Here is a 17,631-nt window from a genome sequence, read left to right as displayed (position 1 = left end):
TATGGAAATATAGAAGGCTCTTACGCAAGTGCCTGACACACTTCCTGGCTGTGGCTTCTGGGACAGCAAGGTCCCCAGGGCCTGGAGGAGGGCCTCTCCACCCCTTGGAGCTCGGGACACTGGCATAGAGCCACCCTTCCACTGCCTGTGGCACTGTCCCTAACATGCCCTGAGTGAGTAGCCCCCTCCCTCTGTGCCTCAGGCTCCCTGGAGGGGCACAACATGGGCGCCAGTATGTGCAGTCCCTCCCCCACCCCATCAGGCCGAACTGTCCTGAAGACCTCTTTTCACGGGAGGGGGATGTTTCCCTCTCCTCCAATAAGAACGCCTCTCTTTCCAAGAAGATGCCCCTTCTATTCGGTTTCTGTTCTCCTTGAGGCTGGGGACACAAGTCTGATGGCAGCCTGTGGTGGGGAAGTCATAACCCCCGGCTGCCCCTCCCCCATGCCTCTGATGTCCTGAAGTCTCCCCATACTCACCCACAAAGCATCTGTTACCAAGGCAACAGCAATGTCATCACTTTGGGGTGAGCAAAGAGGTGGAGCCCAGTGGATGGGGTGGGGCTGTTAGGGGTTAGAATTTTGGAGATATGGAGCACTGGGGGACCCCGAACTCTTAAGGGAGGATCTTTTGCTGCAGAGGGGCCCTGGGCACACACTGGGGTGCAGACTGCTACTGAGAGCTGGTGGGAAAGCGGGAGGATGAAGTCTGGAAGGAACTGGATCCAGGTGTTAGAGGAGAGGGTGACTGGCTTTATTAAGTGAGAGAAGCATGAGGGTGATGATGTTAAAGAGAGGTTGAGGCAGGCAGGATGGGGCCCGCCTAAAACTCCTCCCTTAGTGTTCAGCTTATTAACTCCTCCAGGGCAGAGATTTTCTGGCTGGGTGTCTAGACTGTTGAAACAGCAGCTGGAGTTCCCGGGGCCAGCCTGGACCCACACCGCCCCCTGCAGGCTACACAGAAACCAGCACTGTATATCTTTCGGGAAGGAGCGTGTAGGTGGGCTTCCCAGGGGGCGCCAGTGGTAAAAGGACTTGCTTGCCAATGCTGGAGACACAAGTGAGGCAAGTTCGATCCCTGCGTCGGGAAGATCCCCTGGAAGGGCAAATGGCAACCCACTCAAGTACTCTTGCTGGGATAATCCCATGGATAGCGGAGCCTGGCAGGCTACAGTCCATAGAGTCACCAAGAGTCAGACATGACTGAAGCGATTTAGCAGATGTAGGTGGGGCCTTTAAGAGTCTACATTTGTGACATCTAAACCATGGGGTCCTACTAAATGCCTAGAGAGGCTTTGGGCTCCGGGGGTCCTTGTTTACTGCCTTTGAAGCCCTCTTGTAAATCCTGACCCAGAGAGTGCCAACAATACAGGGGTTCCCTCTGAACAGACTTGGGGGTAGGGAGCCATGGGGACAGAGATGTGCCTTGACCTGAGCTGACAGAGGCCATCAAGAGGGCTGGAAGGCAGAGGGAACAGCCTGGGCAAAGCCCAGGTGTGAAATAGAACAGGCTGGTCTGGAAGCTGCAGGACTGTAAGCAAGGGAGAGGGGGAGTGGCGAGAGGGAAAGGCAGAAGAAAGTGGGCCAATGGCTGTGGATGCTGCGCCAGGAAGATGGGTTTTCCTGCACAAACAGGCTTCTCAGACTCACTCATGGGAACCCAGGTGAACAATCTGGGGGTACCATGGGGCATGAGGAGGGAACAGGTGGGCAAAGTGGTTCACCCAGGACTGGAAAGGAATTTAAAGACAAGGCTCTATATTAAGTGTTTGTGCAAGCCTTGCTTTTGAATCCAAGAATATCCATATTAGTTTTCCCACTAAAAAATGATTTTAGGCACTTTCCCTGATGCTCCAGTGGTTAAGAATCCACCTTCCAATGCAGGGAACACAGGTTCAATCCCTGGTCGCAGAGCTAAGACCCCACATGCCATGAGGCAACTAAGCCCATGTATAGCAACTAGAGAAAGACCGAGTGCCATGATGAAGACCTAGCACAGCCAAAAAAAATTTTTTAATGATTTTAAGCATTAACCACAGTGTACCACTGATGCCTGGAAGATGGGTGTGGTTACCCAGGGGTTTTCATAGCCCAGCTTGAGAATGTCACCAAGAGATGATGGTATGGTCATTCTTGTGTCACAGGAACATCTCTCTGGTTCCCAGGGGCAGCAACATGGAAACAGAGCCAGAGTAGTGGGCTAAGAGCCTTCTAAGGGGATGGCCAGGAATGAGTCTTGTTTGGCCTGGGTGCATGGCAGTGAGGTGACTCAGGGTCCAGCCCACTCTCACTAGCTAATCAGTTCAGTTCAGTTGCTCAGTCATGTCTGATTCTTTGCGACTCCATGGACCACAGCACGTGTGCCAGGCTTCCCTGTCCATCATCAATTCTCAGAGCTTGCTCAAACTCACGTCCATTGAGTCAGTGATGCCATGTCATCCTCTGTCGTCCCCTTCTCCTCCTGCCTTCAAATCTTCCCCAGCATCAGGTTCTTTTCCAATGAGTCAGTTCTTCTCATCAGGTGGCCAAAGTATTGGCCACTAGCTAATAACCTTGGGCAAATTGCACAGGCTGTAATTGGGACCGTCTTATCTCAAGAGGTGGTTGTAAGATGCAGTGGGACCTGGAAGATTGAATACCCTAGAAAAGCTGTTTCCTTGCAGCCTTCACTGCTACTCATCCCAAGGGAATTCTCAAGTCATAGCCACACCTGAGGAAATCAAAATCCTGTATCCTGTCTCTCTGCCATCATTAGTCCCCCAACCCCCATTCTACAAAACCAACCGCAGCAGCCCAGCCACTGTCATTCATATTTGGCCATCTTCAGAGCTCATGGGCCAGGAGTGGAACAGAAAGTATTTTGTCCCCATTTTGCAGCTGGAGAGGCTGAAGCTCAGAAAGGTCAGAAGTCCCTCCTCTCATCAGAATCCAGGTTCCAGGGTTCAATACTTCTTTGAGAGCTGTTGAATAAATGAATGCACTTATCATTCAAATCCCCACATCAGCCCCTTTCTTTGCAGGAGGGGGAGTAGGCCTTACTCTCCAGCTCCTCTAGTTGGAACGTTGCTTGGAGACTCGTTTCAGAATTCCATACACATTTGTCAGGCAGTGTGTGTCATACAGTACGGTCATTAGGAGAAAGGGTTGTAGTTCAGGCAGCCTGGGTTCAAACCCTGGCTGTGTCTTATCTTAGCTGTGTGACCTTGAGGTAGCAACTTAATCTCTTGGAGCCTCAGTTTCCCCATCTGTATAATTGGGGGGAGGGAGGCAGTCATAATAGAATAATAGAACAAAATAGCATTTACCTTAGAAGGTAGATGGAAAAGCACTCTGAAGTCACACTGAGCACTAAAGAACTGTTTGTTAAATAAGCAGACCCTCTACATTTATGTGTTATATAAATAAACCTACACTTTCAAGTGTTAAATTAACCTGTATAATGGACTAGGCACTGGAAATATATAGAGAAAAGGACATCTATATTGGGACTTTGCTGGCAGTCCATTAGTTAAGACTCCCCATTTCCACTCTAGGCGATGTGGGTTCTGTCCCCGGTCAGGGACTTGAGATCCTGATCCCACACACTGTGCAGTGAGCCCACAATAAATAAATAAAAAGATACCTACATTTACTGAGCGCTCAATTATTACCTCATTCATTATTACCCAGCCTGTGGGGTAGAGGTTCTCATCATCCCCTTTTTATAGTTTCAGCACGAATCTCAGAAAGGTTTAGTTTCTTACCCAAAGCCACACAGCTGTGCTTGTACTCAGGGTCTATCTCGAGAAACATACTCTTCAACCTAAACACTAACCCACCTCTTAGTCTCTACTTTCAAGGGACTTCCACTCTGATAGGAAAATAGACATTAAGCAAAGTGAACAAAGAATAAACTGCATGTCAGATGACTGCTGTGAAGGAATTTGGTGAAGGGCTGAGACACATGGAGAACATAAATGCCAACTGGCCGGGTGGCAGAAGGGTTTTAAGAAGGAGGCAGTGGACTTCCTTGGTGGTTGAGGGTTCAGAATCCATGTGCCAATGCAGGGGACATGAGTCATGCCGCGGGGCAACCAAGCCCCAGCGCCACAAGCTTGCACATTGCAATGAAGAGTAGCCCCCACTCTCCACAACTAGAGAAAGCCCACGCTCAGCACCAAAGTGCAGCCAAAAATAAATAAATAATTTTAAAATATATTATATATAAAAAAAAGGAGGCGGTAACTTTGAAACATGAACCGAGTACCTTTCCAACGTGAGACTTCCTGATGGTGAGAAGAACTCTCAGGAATATAAGACTGGGGACTCAAAGACAGGTCTGTGCATCCTCAGACTCTAGGGGCTGCTGTTCAGTATGATGCCTTGTAGAGTTGTGCACCTAGAAGCCTCAGAAACAGTTTGTTGGGAAAAGAAATCACCCTACTACTCCTGGCCTATAATCGTAGCCCAGCTGGTAAAGAATCCACCTGCAATGCAGGAGACTCCACTTCGATCCCTGGGTCAGGAAGAGTTCCTGCCTGGAGAAGGGAACAGCTATCCACTCCAGTATTCTGGCCTGGAGAATGCCATGGACAGAGGAGCCAAGCAGTCTACAGTCCCTGGGGTCTCAAAGAGACACGACTGAGCAACTTTCACTTACTACTACTAGGTAGGTTCAGTGAATGGATGAGGGACACTCCTCTCAGCCCCTCTTCCTCTGAGGGAGCAGTAGGCTTTACACTCTAACTCTCCAGGTTAGAATGTTGCCTGGGATAAAAGACAAAACAAAACAATACATTTTGGTTAGAGGAGAAGGACAGTGAATTATTCCTTAGCAATTTTTACAGAAAAAAAAAGTTACTTCCTTGGCTTAGGGTAAGGAATAACCCCAAGGGTATTATTAGGATTGAGTTATGCCATGCCTAGACAATGATAGAGCTGTTTGGATGTGAAAAAAAATCCACCTTAAAAAAATATATCATGCTTTGGGACTTCTCTGCCGGTCCAGCTAAGGCTTCCATTACAGGGCGCAGGGGTTCGGTCACTCGAGGGGGAATTAAGATACTGCATGCCTGTGGTGCAGTCGCCCTCCCCAGACCAGCTCCTGGTGGTGTCCTCTGAGGGGTCCACACCAGTCTCCGCCTTTCTACTTCCATCCTCCATAACAAACCACCTCCCACCACCTACTCATTCCTTCACCCCACTGCCATGTCCTCATCCTGCTCCACCCAGACCAGGGCCACGCCCTGCCTCCTCACCCTTCCTAGCCCCTTCCTCTGGCCTTCTTGGTATCTTGCTCTGTCCAGCCTTGGAGGGTCCCATGGTGGGGATCTTCTGGCCTTGAATCCAGCTTTGGGCAATGGGTGAGTCTTGAAGTCTTAGGGGTCTTAATGGGGATCTTGGGGACTCAAAGTTTCTTTGGCCCCCATTGGCAGGAATGTTCCCATCCCCTTTTCTCCTTTGGTCTGGCTTCATAGGAGAAGAATGTAGGTACAGGACTGGGGGGCCAGGTACCTGGAGGAACCCAGCCCATTGTGTGTGTGTGGGGCAGGGGGAGTGGGGGGTGGCGGGGAGGGCAGCATACTCTTTGGTTTTCCTTCTCCCTTCCTCTGAGGAGGGGTTGCCAGAATCACAAAGCCTTGATAGTCAGGGTCACAGGAGGTCAGGCCACATCTTTGGAGCCCTGTGTCTGCTCTCTGAAACGCCCTTATCTGTTTACACCAAACACAGTAGTGGGAGGTGGGGGCAGCGGGCCGGGGCTGACTGTGTACAGTGACAGCGGGAGCTGAGCCCGAGGAAGGGGGCCGTCCACAAACACAGCCTGCCCCACGCCCCAGGGCAGAGCGCCCAGCTGGACCCCCTCCCCTTCTACCTCCCTGGGAAGGGGGCCATCCATAAACACAGCCTGCCCCACGCCCCAGGGCAGAGAGCCCAGCTGGACCCCCTCCCCTTCTGCCTCCCTGGGGAGGGGGCACTCCCAGGCCCACCCCCCCTTACGGGTGTGCTCTCCTTCCCATCACCACCCCGAGCTGTCTCCACAGCAAGCTGGACTAAATTCTGTAAACTCCAGTCCCCTAGCCAGACAGCCCCCCGTGACAGGACAGGTGCTGGGCCATCACTGCCCCTGTATGGGGGGAGGCTGGGGGGAGGCCAGGGGGAGCAAAGGCCCTTTGTAGGTCCACGTGACGCTGTGTGTCTGTTTGTCCTGTCTCCTGGAGTGGTCAGGCTCCTAGCCCCCATAGAGTCCTGTGAGGGGTCCAGGCAGTTGGTCTCCAGGAATCAACTTGGCTTATGTATCTGGAGCTAATCTCTTAGCTCCAGGTTGCCCCTCATGGTTCCTGGGCCTCTTGGGGTACGGTGAAGGTGGGGTTAGTGGCTATTCATCCCTGTGACTGGTTTTGCTGCAAAACTGTCTCCCCTTTGAGTTAACGATTGGTGGGGAGCCCTAGGGACATCATTTCTCCATTCCCTCCCTGGGCAGCTTGGGCTGCCTAACAGGTCCTGAGTTTCCTGGAGCCCTGGTTGCTCAGCCAATAAGGGGCCGAAGCCTTGCCCCACCCTTCTGTGTGTCCCTGCCTGTGTATAAAGCCTGGGGCCCCAGGTGGATGGCCCAGGGGGTCCAGCCCAACCCAGTGCTGAGCTCTCTGCGACACAGCTGGTCCTGCTCGCTCTCCAAGATGCTGTTTTGGCACAACCAGCTGGAGCACCTGTGGCTGAGCCCCAGGGAGCTGTACCATGGGCCTCCAAGCAGCTTGCTCAGGTAAGGGCCAGAACCCCTCCCTCCAGCCCCCGAGGAAGGCCCTGATCTGATTTGTGATGGACACGGTAGGGCCATCTGTTTCAAGCTGAAGATTATGGGCTTCCTGCTCTTGGGGGGTGGTTGGTCAGGGCGTGCATGCTCAGTCATATCCAACTCTTTGCGAACCCACTGGGAAATGATCAAATGTATCTGGAATTTAGTGGGTCCCAGGACATCTCAAAGCACCCTAACCACCCACCCACTCAGGACACATGTTGGGCAGTCACTGGCCATCAGGCAAGCCTTGAGGTTGCAAATTGCCACTTCCTTCTCCAGGGGATCTTCCTGACCCAGGGATGGAACCCGGGTCTCCCGCATTGGAGGCAGACACTTCAACCTCTGAGCCACCAGGGAAGCCCAATTTGGTGTGTGTGTGTTAGTCGCTTAGTCGTGTCTGACTCTTTGCAACCCCATGGACTGTAGCCCACCAGGCTCCTCTGTCCATGAATTCTCCAGGCCAAGAATACTGGAGTGGGTTGCCATTTCCTTCTCCAAATTGATGGCAGATGTTTGCAAATATTGTAGTGTTGGGGATTTGCACCTTAAGGGATGTCTGCTGGAGGCCAGAGCAGCTGAATGGGGACCCCTTAGGCCCTGGCTGCTGCAGGGGTACCTGCTTCAGCAAACTGTAGGCTCCCTGGAGGGCGAATCTGGCAGAAAGAGTCAAAGCCTCTTGGAGGAGGGGGTGGACAGGGCAGAAGCCAGCCGTGCCTTCCTCTCCCTGGCAGCGAGGCCTTGCCCTTACCTTACCTGAAGCAGGAAGAGCTGGCCAACATCCCCCGAGCGGAGCAGCCCTGCCCCGCGTTCCAGTACGTGCTCTGCGCAGCCACGTCCACAGCCATGCCACCGGCTGTGAAGCAGCATGAGGAGACCCTCACCTACCTGAACCAGGGTGCACTGGGCCTGGGGATGGAGAGGGGCGAGCGGGGTGCTAGTGGGAGGCTGGACCCGGGGTGGGCTGCGGGTGGCAGGCAGCCTCTCTGCCCCTGAGAGGGGTGCCCACTTCCCCTCAATTTCTCCTAGGCCAGTCCTATGAGGTACGGATGCTCTGCAACCCCAAACTGGTCAATGCCACCCAGGAGCCCTGGCTGCTGAAGGCAAGGGCCTCCACTCCCAGAGCTGGCAGAGGCTGGCTATGACTCTCCCTCTGGCAGGCAGCCAGTGTCACCACAGTGATGTCATTCTCAAGTAGAACCCGCTCACGTCCACCTTTTCATTTGACCTTCACAACAGCTCAGTGGTGGCGGGAATTGTTGAAACAGGCACAGTGAGGTGAAGTATTATTTTCTCAAGGACACAGAGCCAGTAAGTAGCAGAACCAGGATTTAGAAATACATTTACATAGCATTATTCACACACATGATTCCATCTCTCAGGAAAAAAAAAAAAAGTTTTTATTTAGCTCCCGTTCTTTGCCAGAAACTGTTCTATGCACTAGAGATTCAGGGGTAAAAAGACAGATGTGGCTTCTTTCCTCGGGGACTTGCATTCTACTGAGACAAACATGTCATTGAACAATTTAGATACGATTACAAGTTGATTTACAAATCGCAAACTGCTAAGTGCTGCGAAGAAAGAGTGACTGAGTGCAAAGGGATTAACTCTGCCATTTTACAGATGAGGAAACTGAAGCTCTAGGTTACTTCCTCAGTTTCACTGCTTGTTGAGTGGCAGGTGGCCTCTGGACACAGATCTAGTTATTCTAAGTCCTTTTGCCCCCTGCGGGTGGGAGGGAAGGTAAGGGAGAGGCTGGCAAGGTTGGCCTGTCCCAGAGGTGGGAGCTGGTTCCCAAATGCCGCGGCACCCTCCTGTGCCCACAGAGCGTGGTGCGTGTGGTTTTCCACGACCGGCGCCTGCAGTACACTGAGCAGCAACAGCTGGACGGCTGGAGGTGGAGCCGGCCGGGGACCGTATCCTGGACATAGGTGACTGGGGAGGGACCAGGGCCCTTCAGGGCTGCTGTCTGGCTTAGAGGCCCCTGTGGATGGGGGGGTGGTGCTGAGCCCTGCTCCCTGCCTGCCAATCTGTGCCTGCAGATATCCCTCTGTCTGTGGGGGTGCTGGAACCCCAAGTGCTGTCCTCACAACTGAACACCGTGGAGTTTTATTGGGACCCGACCAAGAGGACCTCTCTCTTCCTGCAGGTGAGTCTGAGGCTGGGACAGGAAGGAGGCTGGAGGTCAGATGGGGGTGGCAGCAGCCTATATGGAAAAGAAAGGTGAGCTTGGGTGGAGGTCAGAGGAGGTAATAAGAATGAATCACTTCCAGAAAGCACCATGAGGAACAAAGGTGGACACATGTTGATTGAATGTCACCGTAGGGAAGGACTTGTTAAACATTAAGGTGATGGAAGAAATGACAAGACACAGGACAGAATTTAGCTTCATAGAAAGTAATGGTCTGCAAAGTGTAGGCAAGATTAAAAGGAGACATCACATGGGGAAAACAGTTGCCACATGTAACATATATGATGTTATATTTTAAATATATAAAAAATTCTCATACATTAAAAAGAAAAAGTAGATGAAAGCTCAATAGAAAAATGGGCAAAGGATATAAGCAATTTATAAAGAAAGATACAAATTGCTAATACATGTAGACAGTTCAAACTCACAAAATGTTAATAATGCTAATTAAAACTACATGTATATATGTACACACACACACGGCTTCCTTGGTGGTTCAGTGGTAAAGAATCCGCCTGCCAATGCAGGAGCTATGCCTTCAATCCCTGGGTCAGGAAGATCCCCTGGAGAAGAAAATGGCAATCCACTCCAGTATTCTAGCCTGGGAAATCCCATGGACAAAGGAATGGTGGGTTACAGTCCATGTGTTGCAAAGAGTCAGACATGACTTGGCGATTAAACAACTATATATATATATATGTATATACATATATATGTATATATACACATATACACACTGGCAAAGACTCTTTAAAAACTATTATTGGTAAGCTTTAGAGAAACAGACAACCTCATATCCAGAGAATGCAAATTGATGCATCCATTTCTTAGGCACGTGGGCAAATTTTATTAAATTTAATATTCATACTCATTTTCCCAGTAGTTCTACCTCAAGAAATGCAGTGCTGAATAAGTACACAAACATACCTTTAGCAGCTATTCATGCCCCTGCCACTTTTTATATTAAAAGATATTAATCAAAATGTCCATCAGATCAGGGTGGACTTTGAAATAGGTGTTTAGTAGCTTATAATGGAAATTGTGTAGCCATTAAAATGATGTCTCGGAAATATTTCATGACAAGAGAAACTGCTTTCCCATACGTAAAGGCAGAATGTAGACTTGTGTTTAATGTTTGATTTCTATTTTGCAAAAATAAAAGTGTGTGCGTAGATAAAAGTTGTGTTTTTTTCTGCACAGAGAAAAGATAGAAAGAAATAATACTTGAATGTTAACAGTACTCTCTCTGAGTGGTGGGGTGATGGAGATGCCTGTATCCTTTGTACTTTTTCAGTGCTGTACTGCACTTAGTTGCTCAGTCCTGACTCTTTGTGACCTGATGGACTGTGTAGCCTGCCAGGCAAGAATACTGGAGTGGGTTGCCATGCCCTCCTCCAGGGAATCTTCCCAACCCAGGGATTGAACCCAGGTCTTCCACATTGCAGGCAGATTCTTTACCATCCGAGCCACCAGGGAAGCCCAAGAATACAGGTGTGGGTAGCCTATCCCTTCTACAGGGGATCTTCCCGACTCAGGGATTGAACTGGGGTCTCCTGCATTGCAGGCGGATTCTTTACCAGCTGAGCTGCCACGGAAGCCCCCTTGCATCTTCTATGTTGAATAGATTTCCTTTTATAATAAAAAGTATTGTCAAAATTCACACATAAGTCCCTTTTTTGAATGTCCTCTGTACTCTAAGCACCTGGACGAGGAGCCAGGTGGATATGGCACAATTTCAGTTCCACTACTTCTTGGCATGGACCTTGCCCGGGTAATGTAATCTCTACGAGCCTCAGCTTCCCTACCTGTAAAGTTAGATTCTTTAACTGTTCTTCACAAGATTGCAGGAAGGCAATCACAACCACTGTAGTGGTTGTGCAGGTCAGGAAGGCTTCCTAGAGTAGACCGCTAGGTTTAGCAAATAAAATACAGGACACTCAATTTAGATAAATTTTGAACTGATAACTTTACCCTGGAATGGAATGTATGGGCTCAAGTGTGAGCAGAGAGAGCTTTCCCAGTAGAGGACTCTAGGGACAGCTATGCAGGTGTATTGGGGTGATAAGTAGGCCAGATGAGTGGGTCAGTGGGTTCATTGATGAGAGGAAGAGCAGCCAGGCAGAAAGGCTTGACTTGTCTCTTTAAGGTGCTTGAATGCCACGGTCAGGGACTTTGCTTCTCGTCTCATAGTCTTAAGGAGACACTGAGGGATTTTGAACCAGGGAAAGAACCTAATAAGGTAAGCCTTAAGAATAGACACTGGTTGGGGATGGAAAGTTATTGTGGCTGACAGGTGGCAGACAGGTAGCAGGTTTCAGGTGAGATCCCTTGAATATGGGCAGGACCTAGATAGTCACCCTTCTTTTCCACCTCAGGTTCACTGCATCAGCACTGAGTTCACTCTTTGGAAAAAAGGTGGGGAGAAAGGCATCCCCTTCCGCCTCCAGATCGACGCTTTCAAGCCCAGTGACAGGAGCTTCCGCTGGAGCACCTGCATTCAGCTGGCTGCCTCGTCAAGGTGTTTAAGGTGTGGGCAGCATGGGGCCCTTTCCCCTCCTTCCCTCCCTCCCTCTCAGGGCTGTCATCCTGCCTTGCTGGCTGTGTGGATCTGACTTGGCTTTGGGGTGGACCCTCACTCAGCCTGCAGACCCTGGACCTGGGACTGTTTCCTTCTCTGTACACAGACGGATGGGGCTTGGTCTCTTTCTCAGAGCCCTTCCTGTCATGAGAAGTGGGCAGGTAAGGAGGGGAACGCTGACGTTTTCTTGTCATCCTCCTGCAGCCCAAAGGAGCTGACCGGGAACTGAAAACTGACCGGGAGAAGATTGAGAAACAGCCCGTGCATGAGAGAAACAAGTATCAGACAGCCTGTGAGAGCACCATCTTCATGGAGGTATGTGTGCTGGGCAGTGGGCCGGGGCGAGGGGGGGAGGTGGGGGTGGGAAACATCCTCATTGTACTTGTGGGGAAACTGAGGCCTCAGGTATTGCGGCTGCTGCATGATCATCAGCACCCCCACATACACACCAGTGAGTCCCCGTTTCCTGCGAGGACGGTTCCCAGGAGCGGACGCTCACAGGCTGCCTTTCCTGTGCCCTGCAGCCGCGACTACCCGACTTCTGCTCCCTCTTCCTGGAGCATCTCCCTTGCTGCTGTAGCTCCTCCAGAGGCCTTCCCCGACTCCCCCAGCCAGACCTGAGGCTAGTTTAACTCTCTTCATCGTGTGGAAATCTGATCTACCTGTGAGGGGCTCCTGGGGCAGGGACCAAGTTTGGCCTAAGGCCTGCCAACAGTCACCACCGCACTCCTGAATGTCCAGGCTAACCTTGCTGTTTGTTTGCCCCACAGTGTTCACCGTGGCCAGAGCCCGTTTCAGGGGCCCACCGGCCTCTGAGCCCTTTTGCTCTGACCTCTCCCCACTCCTGCAAGCTCCTGTCCCCGGAGAGGTGAGGCAGGATAAACACCTCCTATCAGCCCCTGGGGTGAGAGTGAAGAGAGAAGCCCTCAACTCAGGAGGCCGGCGAGGGGCAGGCCCAGGGGTGCCACTGAGGGAGCTTCTGGGGAACAATTGGGTGACACCAGGATAGGCCTAGGGAAGCGGGGGTAGGAGACTGGCCACCCTGCTCCTCTGAGCCAGACTCCCTGCCCCCCCATAGGCTCTGCTCCTCACTATCATTCGCCTTGGACACCTTGAGGGGCAGCCTAGCTCTTGTGTCTTCCCCCCAACCCCAACTCTTCCAAAGCCTTCTCAGCAGTTCCTTCTTTCTCCGTAATAGGGTGGCCCTGCCCCCTGGTGGACTGATGTGGTATGGCCACAGATCGCAAAATGGTTGCCTGATGGCATTGGGCACGTCCCTCGGGCAGGATGAGCCTCCCTTCTCAGACTTGGGACCCCCAAGGGCAGGGACGTTTCCCCTCCACCTTGTTCTCAGTCCATGGGTCCATGGTGTCACTTGGACCACTCTTTATGCCTCAGGGTCTGAACCCTGGCGCCTCCATTCTAGACACAGCTGATGAGGTTGCTCATCAGCACCGGTTCTCCAGCTGCTGCCGGTTGCTGGCCAGTTTCACTGGTGAGGCTGGGATCTGGTCCACAGGTAGGGACCAGACCTGGAGGGGACTGAGGGCACTCAGGCAGGAAGCCTGTCTGTCCTGGCTTCCTCTGTGTCCTTCAACTAACTTTTATTTAGAACTAATTGTTGACACAGCATAATGCTTGCTAGGCTCTCTTCTTGTGGATTATCTCATACAATTTATACATTACCCCTGAGGAAAGGGCTCAGAGAGGCTAAACAACTTGCCCAAGGGCACATATCTAGCCAGTGGCAGAGGTGGGATTTGAATCCAAGTCTGACTCCCACGTCTGGATATACTAGGGCTATTTGTAGGCTAATAGTGGACTGTATCCCTTGCCACCCTTGGTCCCTGGCCTCTCCTCCCCTAATCTAGCCCTGTCTGATTTTGCAGGCACTGATCTACTGAAGCTTACTCCCCAGGACCTTATTCAGATCTGTGGAGCTGCTGACAGGATCCGCCTTTTCAATACTCTCAGAGCCAGGTGCTGGGCATTGCCAACCAGGGTTCCCTTTTCACTGTAGTGTGTGCGTGCTAAGTCACTTCAGTCACCTCTGACACTTTGCAACCCTATGAACTGTAGCCTGCCAGGCTTCTCTGTCCATGGGATTCTCCAGGCAAGAATATTGGAGTTGGTTGCCACACCCTTCTCCAGGGGATCTTCCCCAACCCAGGGATGGAACTTACCTGTCTCCTGCATTGGCAGGCAGGTTCTTTACCACTAGTGCCACCTGGGAAGCCCTGCCAGTGTAGTGGCACTTACCAACTCAGCTGCAGGCCTGTTTCATAGAATGTTTAAGTGGAAGGCACCTGAAAAACGACTTAACCCCACGTCTTTTTACAAAGTTAGAAACTCAGGAGGACAGTAAGAGATCTGAGGACAGCAACCTGCTGCCTGAGGCCAGAGCAAGGCTAGCAGAGTTGGGCTTAAGTCAGGCTGCTGTGACTTCTTTCTGTGCCCATCCCGTGTGCATCACTGTTTCTGGGGGTAAAGGTGATTTTTCTCCTCTCCCCACAGGGTCCAGTGTTCACTAAATCTTGGTGACCCCCCCTCCCTAGACAACTGGGAGGAGGTGGGGTTCTCCCAAAGGGGCTAAAACTGGGACCTGTTAGTTCAGGTATGAATGTAGACTTTTCTCTTGGCCCAGACCAATCTGACAATGGTTGACCTTATATGTTGCTCAGGAGAACGGTAGGCAAGATGATGAGGTTTCTAAGAACCCTGACTCAGGTGAGATTCTGGGGTCTTGAGAAAACAAAAGAAGAAAGCCAGGCGTAGCTGCATGAAACCTCTTCTGGTCTGGGACCCAGCATGCCCTTGGCATTCTCATCTTCTGTGATTTGACTAGTCTTCTCCTTCCAGTATGTTTCCCTGGGTTTATTCCTCCATGCTCTACACTCCGATTCCACCAATTCCATCCAAATTTGTCATTCTGTTAGTACAAGGGATTAGAACACTATAATCTTGTTACTGCATTTGGGCTTCAGTCATTCATACGGCATCCCATCGCTTCTTTAAACTGGAGGTTCCTCTCAATTTGAGGCCTTGCCAGAGGTAAGGAATGGGAGGTGAAAATGGAAGTGAATTTATAAACTTTTTTCCTTTACTCCTTCTCCCCATCTGGGCACCTCCCAATGAGCTGTTACTTTGCCCTCTGGGCAGTGGCACCCCCCACTGACTCCTGCCCCTGTGCTGCCCACATCCCCAGGCTTTTATCAAGAGATCTCCCTGGATGAACTCAGTGCTGTAGAGCTCCTGGGGAAACTGGCTGAACTCCTGGCCCTCCCAGCCAATCAGGTCCATCGTCTTTTCCGTCAGGGCCCTGGGGGCATCCTCATTCTCCTCAGTGACCAGGTCAAGTAGGCAGTGGTTCCCTGCACGGTCCCATGAGGTTGGAAGAAGGCCTGGAATACTCTTTCAACCTCAGGCCCAGTCTCGCTGTCTCTGCCCTAGCTTATTCTGTTTGGCTCTAAGAACAGAATTGTCTTAGTGACCCCTTCTCCCTTGCAGGTGGTTCAGAATCTTAAGGATGAATCATACTCTGTGGCTGTGGCGAAGAAAGGTAGGGATTTTAGAGGGAGAGGTTGTGTGCCTGGCAGGCCCTAGAAAGGTTAAAATTGTCTTATACTATCTCTTAAAAGAGACTGAAAGTTTCCTTGAAGGTGTGTTGTGGGTACTGTGCCCCAACCAACTGGTGAACATCTGCTCCATGCTAGCTCTGCGTCAAAAGAACAGTCATATAGCTGAGAACAGCTACTCATTGCTCAGTAAAAAGTAACAATATTCTCATGAGGGGAAAATGCCCTGGTTTGAGGGAGTTATTAGGAGGAGAGGGAAAGCCCCTGCTCTCCCCACCACACTGCCTCAACCCCACCAACAGTCATACAGGTCACAATGGCAGGTGCTTGCTGGACATCACCTGGAGCAGAGCACTTTTGATCAGCAGGCTGGTGGTCCTGGTTATTCACCGTCTGTCCTCTCTCCCTCCTCTCTGCTCCTGTACCCAGGGACGTCCTAAAGAGCTGGACTCAGGGGCCCTGGAAGAACATTTGATGTGGCAGATGTGCCACAGGCTGCTTTGATGTTTGGTAACAGCACAGTAGGTTGGGGGTCTGTCTCATCCCACTAGAGCCCCTTCTTTTTTTAACTGCTTTCAGTGCAGAATCCAGATGGCTACTACCTGGTTCTGACCTAGGCCCAGAGGTGCCCTGCTCAAGAGGAGGAGACTGGTGCCAGTCTCCTTGGGGTCCTGTGTTCACCAGAAGCCTTTTTAAAATCTTCAGATGCTTCACCAGGGTTCAGGTGAAGAGCCAAACCATCATGGGTCCTACAAGCTGGCCCCAGGCTCATGTTTCTTTCTGCTCAGCAGCAAGTCGCTGGAACCCCTGAGACAAGCTGAGCTGAGCTGGCCAAGCCTGTGAGGCAAACACCCTGGCAATATGGATAAGCAACTCTTGCCCGAAGCTGCTCAACTACAGCTATTCTTGAACAGTGAGGTTATATGGCTTAATTTTTTTTAATGTAGTTGAATTAAAATCTTAATTTTGTGTTTCATTTTTAGGTTTATAATCTACCTGAAACTTAATTTTCTGTGTACTTTTTTTCCATGAGGAAAACCAACTTTATAGGTACTTTTTAGTAAGTGATATTAGACCATGTTTTATTCCATTCCTTTCTTTTTCCTCCCAATCCCCTTCCCTTAAAACTTTCTGATGGAAAATTTTAAACATACTGAAAAGAAAAACCCATGTGTGCATGGTGTGGAAGACAGACCCAAATGCCTTTATTAATCATTTACCCCATTTGTCATTTACTGATCATCTCTGGTGAGTCCTAAACCTGCTGACCTCTGGCCAGGGAGGGTAGGCAGGAGGAAGACTTTAAACACTGGATTAACAGGATTAAAGGACAGGAAGGGAGAATCTGCATATTGAAGTTCAAAGACCTAGAACTTGCCTCCCTCAAAGGCCAAGGCTGCCTCAGTAAGGACAAGGAAACAGGCAGGCATCTGCTTGTACCCCTGGAAGGGAGCGTGGGACCCCGTCGGCCCCAGATGACCAATCCAGACTAGGCCTTTACCTCATGCAACATGAGTGGATTTCAAGTGAGGCTCATGATTCCACAGGGCTCCCCAGGGGTCTTTCAGGGCAGGGTAGATACCCTGAGATCTAAATCGAGGTTGCTGATCCGGCTCCACTTCTCGTCCCTATCTCCACTGAAGGACAGGGGCACCACTGCATTTAGCTTTTGTTTATCTTTCAAGCTAGGAGCCTCCAGCAGACTAGATACTGAAATGAAGCGAGTAAAAGCAGGTAACGTGTTTACTGTATGCCACTATTATTGCTTTTAATCTTCACAACTCGAACAGGTACTGTTGTCCCCACTTTACCAACAAAGAACTGAGATAGAGGGGTTAACTGAGATAGAGGGGTTACATGGAATTTATTTGATTAACCATTACACTACTCCCTCACTCCTTTTTAGTCTAAGGGCAATTCTCTGCACAGATAAGGGACTCAGATTGAACTGTTACTATCAAATTAATTAAGACAAAGGTTTTTTAGAAACTCTGATTTATGTCTTCCATTTTTCTTAGAGACAAGTGGAGTGCAGGGTATTAAGGCTGTTGAAAAGGCTATTGAAAAGATACTAAATACTTAAAAAAATTAATGAAGAGTACTAATTAAAGGATAGTAAAAAAATAAAGATGCCAAAAAGATTGAGCCTCAGGGGCCTTTACACACCAGGGGTTCAAGGACATTAACAATCTTAGCTACAAGTCAGGCTATTTCCGCAGCAAAATGAAAAGTCTTCACAGCTTATTTCCTTTAATTACATCATAAAACAAAAATTAGAACATACAGGAAACAATAATAGTTACATAACAATTTACTTTATATATTTATATATAAAAAACATTTTTTTTTTTTTTTTTTTTAGTCCAAAGATTTTTAAAGCAAAAGGAATCCTCTACTGCCACCTTGGATTTTATTTATTTTAAATAACCCTCCCTCCCCCCCACCCCCCAATCTCAAGCGCCAAAAGTACTGGGTGGAAACACAGTTGCTTGGACAGCTAATGGAAGCTGCTGTTA

At 50.1% G+C, this 17,631-nt stretch overlaps 1 pseudogene; it reads left to right on the top strand.

Annotated features, from left to right (window-relative positions):
- The first annotated feature begins 6,583 nt into the window (after positions 1 to 6,583).
- On the top strand, positions 6,584 to 16,042 carry LOC129650820 (transcription factor CP2-like protein 1; annotated as a pseudogene).
- Positions 16,043 to 17,631: the final 1,589 nt, after the last annotated feature.

The sequence above is a fragment of the Bubalus kerabau genome, chromosome 4 (assembly GCF_029407905.1).
Source record: "Bubalus kerabau isolate K-KA32 ecotype Philippines breed swamp buffalo chromosome 4, PCC_UOA_SB_1v2, whole genome shotgun sequence".
Classification (NCBI taxonomy): domain Eukaryota; kingdom Metazoa; phylum Chordata; class Mammalia; order Artiodactyla; family Bovidae; genus Bubalus; species Bubalus kerabau.
The sequence above is the reverse complement of the archived record's forward strand: the minus strand, read 5'-3'. Positions and strand labels throughout refer to the sequence as shown.